The following is a 6,327-nucleotide window of genomic DNA, read 5'->3' as shown; positions in this document are numbered from 1 at the left end:
TTCGATCATCGTCATTCTACAAAGCACATCCGCTAATGCTTAGACATAATTTTTATTATATTGCATTTGCATGTCTGCATATTGTTATTAGGACGACTACACACTTAATTTACTTACAAACTCAAAGTATGGTATTGATATTCTGTGTTACATACATACCTATGAAATCCTTAAGTAGGCAGCGGTTGTCCAATTACATCTACAAGTTTCAATAGGGATCCATGTTATTCTCTAATAATAATATTGATTACGTAGACTTAACTAACACGGTGCTTGATAAAGCAATAGTACGTAACCATAAGAAAGCTGGAATGTAGCCCAAATTCTAGTACCTATGAGTACATACCTGAAAGTGGTTTTGTCTTTCAAACAAATTACAATTGATATAAAAGTGTTTACTCAGTAAGTGTGTAAACACCCTTAATTACTGTGTATCTGCTTACTTTGCGTATTTCACTCGTTCGTACATTAGACCATTTTGTTGCTAAGAACTAAGTTGTGATGTTGTGTTGTGTGTGATAATTTATTAAGATTATAATGTCGGTCTGTTCATTTATAATTTAAAGTTTCTGCTATTATTGTTAACCAAAGTGAATTAGGAAGTGTGGTTGGTGCGTGATCTTACCACGGGCTCGCAGGAAGTTTACTTACCACGGTTTCTTCCAGCCAATCATCAGTTAGGAATTAGGAAGTGTGGTTGGTGCGTGATCTTACCATGGGCTCGCAGGAAGTTTACTTACCACGGTTTCTTCCAGCCAATCATCAGTTAGGAATTAGGAAGTGTGGTTGGTGCGTGATCTTACCATGGGCTCGCAGGAAGTTTACTTACCATGGTTTCTTCCAGCCAATCATCAGTTAGGAATTAGGAAGTATGGTCGGTGCGTGATCTTACCACGGGCTCGCAGAAAGTTACTTACCATGGTGCTTTCAACCGATCATCAGTTAGGAATTAGGAAGTGTGGTCGGTGCGTGATCTTACCACGGGCTCGCCGAAAGTTACTTACCACGGTGCTTTCAACCGATCATCAGTTAGGAATTAGGAAGTGTGTTCGGTGTGTGATCTTTCCACGAGCTCGCGGGTGATTCTTATCAATTTTATAATGGAGTCAGGTGAGTGCATTCGACTAATGTTTTATGTTTATAATGAATCGAATTTTGTTTATTGGGAATTCTGGGACACAAAAGTGTCCCAGAATTCCCAATAAACATCTACTTCACTATCCAAGAAAAAATTCGTATTTGACAAATTAGTAAGGGAACCGCTGCGTTGACATGACGAGGCACTTCCAGTCGGCGAGCGTATTTCACTCATATTGATCTGTGGCACGCGCTGTCGCTTCTTTGTTCCGTGCTCTGATAGATCACTCTGCAGATGAGATGCACTGAGATTTTATGCTTACGTCCTTTTCACTCGCGGTAGGGTGGGGACAACAGGGCAACGCTACGCAAGAGGTTGTCTTAACAACCACACTACGTTTATGGAGAAATGTACTTTGAGTATTAGTTTACTAAGATTGTAACTTATTTGTTATTAAACAATTATTTTATTTAAATAAATTGTAACACGTCTGCCTCGTAAGCGCACGAGTCGCGAATTAATAATATGGAACTTTAATCATTGCCACCAAAATTAAAAGAAGAAGAGAATTGCCTATTGAGGCCATTAATATTAAGAGATTTGGAAACACTGTGGTTTCTCTTTCCTACTCCCAAAGATTTTAAAAACCTCCAGACTCTGCCTGGATCACCATTTTGAACAGACTTGTGAATGTGACGGCGTTGGGCCTCCCTACACATCTTGTTACAAGCGTTACGAACTTCTATATATTTGTCACGATATCTGACTGGATCAGACTTAAACCTAGTCTTAGCAGCGTGTTTTTTAGCAATACAAGCCCTAATGCTATCTGTCAACCATGGAGCAGGAAAGTGCTTCACCCTAACAGGTCGAATAGGAGCGTGTTTGTTGTAAATGCCTATAACTAGGTCATTAAATTTATTGACTTGATCATTGACGGAGTCAGTTTCAAACACTGAATCCCAATTACTTTCTATGGCATCATGACGCAACATATCAAGGTTAATGACATTAAAATTACGCTGCAGAAGAATTTTGGATTTTGGTTTCGGAGGTTTAATTTTAACAGAAAGATATAAAAGGTCATGGTAGGAGAATATATCCGCATTGCATTGACCATGTTTGGATACAAGATCAGGAGAGGACACAAGAATGAGATCGAGAAGAGAAGGAACGCGACCGGGAAAATGATGCGTAGGAAGGAGTGGAAGAATGGTTAGATAACAAGCATCAGTAATGAGATAGGGAATTTGCACGGTTATCACCTTTGACTAAGCATGTGTTGAAGTCACCCATTATAATTGTGTGCATATAGGAGGGCATGATGTCTTCTAAGATAGTTTCAAGGCATGAGAAATAATTAATATTTGAAGAAGAACTATAAAAAACACCAAGAAGAACAGGAGTGTGTGAAAGAGTGATTTCAACAAAGAGATACTCGGCTTCAAGAGAGAAGTCAGTAACTTGAGACGCACGAATAATATTAAAAGGGATATAAGATCTTAAGTAGATGGCAACACCACCACCACCCTTATCAGGGCGATCATTGCGAATGAGTTGGAACCCCGGTAAGGAGTAAGAGGTGGAAGGATGACAAGATTTAAACCAAGATTCAGAAACTAATATCGCATGTACATGTTTGCTGTCGAAACAGGCCAACAGATCAGGATAATGACCTGGTATGCTTTGGACATTAATATGAATGACGTTAAAGTTTTTAGGGACATCAGAAAAATACTCATCAATAGTCTCGTTAAGTGGAAGAGGGATAGAATGAATACTATCATTTGTACTACACATAAAAAATATTTGTATATATACCTATATATATGAAAATAAACTAATAATAAAGTGCTTTATATAATATATAGTTATTTGCTAAAATAGCAAAACCAATGTTGAGCCACCCGCCAGCAAACTAGTCTTAGAGAAGAAAGAACACAATTAATAAATGAGACGAAATATCACTACTTAGTAACATCTCGAAGATTTGTAATTTTTAAAAAGAGAAAAAAAAGAAATTCTGTCAATGTCAAGTAAAGTGTCGACAGATGACAGACTCGTGACAAATCAGACCTAATTGTCAAACCTGTAATGCAAGCAAAAGCAAACAAATCTGACATAAATTCCAACAACTACCGCATTTAAACTATAAATTATAAAAAATAAATTAAAAAGTAAGAAGGTAGTTATTAAACTACTTACAAAACACTTCGTAAAAACGTTACCGAAGTTACATTGCGACGGAAACTACTTTTTGATAACGGCCCGTTTCGGACGTGACGACGAGCCCCCGACGACCGCCGAAGCTGCAGGCACTACCGCAGGCTTTGCCGTTGGTATGCCACCCGCAGGCACCACTTCAGCAGCAGGCTTCACGCTCGGGACCTCTGTTTGCAAGTTGCCTCGAAGCCTATACCATCATGCCCGATAATCAACACGCAACCATCACGCGTCCAACATTTATTTATACCAAAGTGTTGACGAGCTGCCATGAATGCCTGGTGTCTGATCCTGGTCAAGTATTCCGAGAGAGTCAATCCAGAGCCTTTTAGTACCGTCTTAGCATGCCAGAATTTATCCTTACTTGAAATGTTGAGAAATTCAATCAGAATTGGCCTCGGCTTCCTACCAACAGCATAACGTCCCAAGCGATAGCAACGTGCAATATCAGCTTCTGAGAAATTGGCTATCTTTAACTTGGAATTTGCCATATGAACAATTTCCGGAACAAGATCCTCATTTGAGCCCTCGGACATACCATGAAGAAGCAGCATGTTACGCCGGAAGTTCATTTCAAATTGCTCCTGCTGTTGTGAGAGCAATGCAACTTGTTTCTGCAGCGATGCCATTGTTACACCAATGAAACTCCTAAAGTTAGCAAAGTCTGTGGCCAATGAAGTGATGTTAGGTGATGGATTCGCTTGCTGTAAACTGCACTGGAAGTCCTCCATTTTTGAGTAAACAGTGTCATCATGTCGTTGATAGATTTTTGAATGGATTCCATTGTGTTCTTTTGTGAGAGGAAACTTAACAACTGGCAGGTAGACTATGTTATTTAACAATAATGTACATATAAATTATAATTAATTTTGAATGATTTTGATTTTTAAAATATGAAAATTAAAAACTAAGGCTAAAAACTACAAACTACAACTTTTTCTTTCACTGCTACCCGCCGAAAAAAAGAGGGCAAGTAAAGTTTTATTTTGGCCAGGAATGTCGAGAGACATAGAGAATTATGTGTCATCATGTAAACCATGTGAAAAATATAGAGTATCTAACTGTAAATAACCTCTGATGTCTCATGAGATTCCGGAATTGCCATTTAGTAAAGTAGGTATGGATGTAGGTCACTATGCAAGTAAAGATTTCTTAGTGGTGGTAGACTATTTTTCCAAATGGATTGAAATGGTATGGTTAGAAAACAAAACAGTTTCAAATATAATACTCAAGTTAATGAAAATTTTCAGTACTCATGGATTTCCAAGATATACATATAGTCAGTGACAACATGCCATTTGGTAGTTTTGAGTTTAAGCAATTTGCATTAAAAAATTACATTAATTATGTCTAGTCTTAATTATTCCCAGTCTAATGGTTTATCAGAAAAAGCAGTTGGAATTGTTAAAAGTTTGTTAAAAAAATGTGAAGAGAGTGGTACTAGTTTTGATCTGGCAATGTTGCATTATAGAACCAGTCCAGTGGCAAATTAAGATTATTGTCCTTCAGAGTTGCTAATGAGCAGGTTGTTAAGAACAAACTTATCATGCTCAAAAGAACTTTTGAAATCCAAGTTGTGTGTAGATGTTAAAGAAAAATTGTTAAAAAATAATGAAAAATCTAGGTCTCTAACCATTTATAACAAAACTTCTAAATTAAAAGGGTCTTTTAAAAATGGGGAAGATGTGATTATACAGAATGTATCTTATAACAAGTATTGGTCTTCAGGTAAAGTGATGGAAGAAGGAAATGGTCCTAGATCGTTCACAGTTATGAATGATAAGGGAAATTTATTCAGGAGAAATGAGAAACACATAAGAAAAAGTAAAAAAATTTTTTTTTTAAATAGAGGAATGATTGTGCGGTAGTATACCAAGTGAGGCTACAAGGTTGGAGACTCCGATGGTGTTAGATGACCCAGTGGTGTCTCAAAGAAGTGTAGAGTTGGGTACAGCCGGCAGTAATGATGTAGTCACTAGAGCAGGTCGAGTTGTTAGAAAACCAGTCCATTTGGAAGATTTTGATTTAAAATAATATTATAAAATAGAAATATTAGTTAAGTGATAGGGAGAACATAAGGGGGGGATGTGTCATATGATTAATTATCTATGAGTGTCAATGTCATTGTCAAGAGAGACTAACAGTTTGTAACGGACATACCTACAATAAAATCGTTTGTGATGGCGTCATAATGCAACCGAAGCTCGAATGTGTATATTTCATAAATTCCTATATGAAACATACTTTGTAAAAAGCATTATAATACCCTGCATAGTCATACCTGTCTAATAAAGCATTATGAATGAATAATGAAACTTGCAAATTTACTAAAAAAAATGCCTCAAAATTATCTATCTTCACAAACAAACTATTAGTAATATTTACTTATTTTTATGTACATATACTACTCTGTCAAGAAAGTAGCAGGAAAAGATCAATAATACACAAACTGTTTGTTATTCATCCAAATTTATTTTATCACCTTCAAAATATGCTCCTTTAGAAACGATACACTTACGCCAACGAATAATCCAATCATCAAAACATTTTTTAAACGCTGTTTCCGGAATTGAGGTCAGTTCTCGCCGCGAATTCTCTTTTATGTCTTCTACCGATTGAAAACGGGTGCCACGAAGTGGTAATTTGAGTTTAGGAAAAAGAAAAAAGTCGGCTGGAGCCATATCTGGTGAATATGGTGGTTGCTCGATGGTATTTGTTGAGTGTTTGGTTAAAAATTCGTTCACAATGATGGCCTTGTGCGAAGGTGCATTATCATGGTGCAAAATCCAAGAATTTTCTTTCCACAAATCTGGCCTTTTTCGTCGGATTTGCTCTCTTAAACGCCGCATAACACTCAAATAATATTCCTTATTTACCGTTTGACCTTCCGGCAAGAATTCCGAGTGCACAACACCGCGATAGTCAAAGAAAACAGTCAACATGACTTTGACTTTTGAACGACTTTGGCGTGGTTTTTTCGGTTTCGGTTCAGTTGGAAGGTGCCACTCCGAAGCTTGTTGACTAGT

The sequence above is a fragment of the Amyelois transitella genome, chromosome W (assembly GCF_032362555.1).
Source record: "Amyelois transitella isolate CPQ chromosome W, ilAmyTran1.1, whole genome shotgun sequence".
NCBI lineage: Eukaryota > Metazoa > Arthropoda > Insecta > Lepidoptera > Pyralidae > Amyelois > Amyelois transitella.
Note: the sequence above shows the minus strand (reverse complement) of the source record.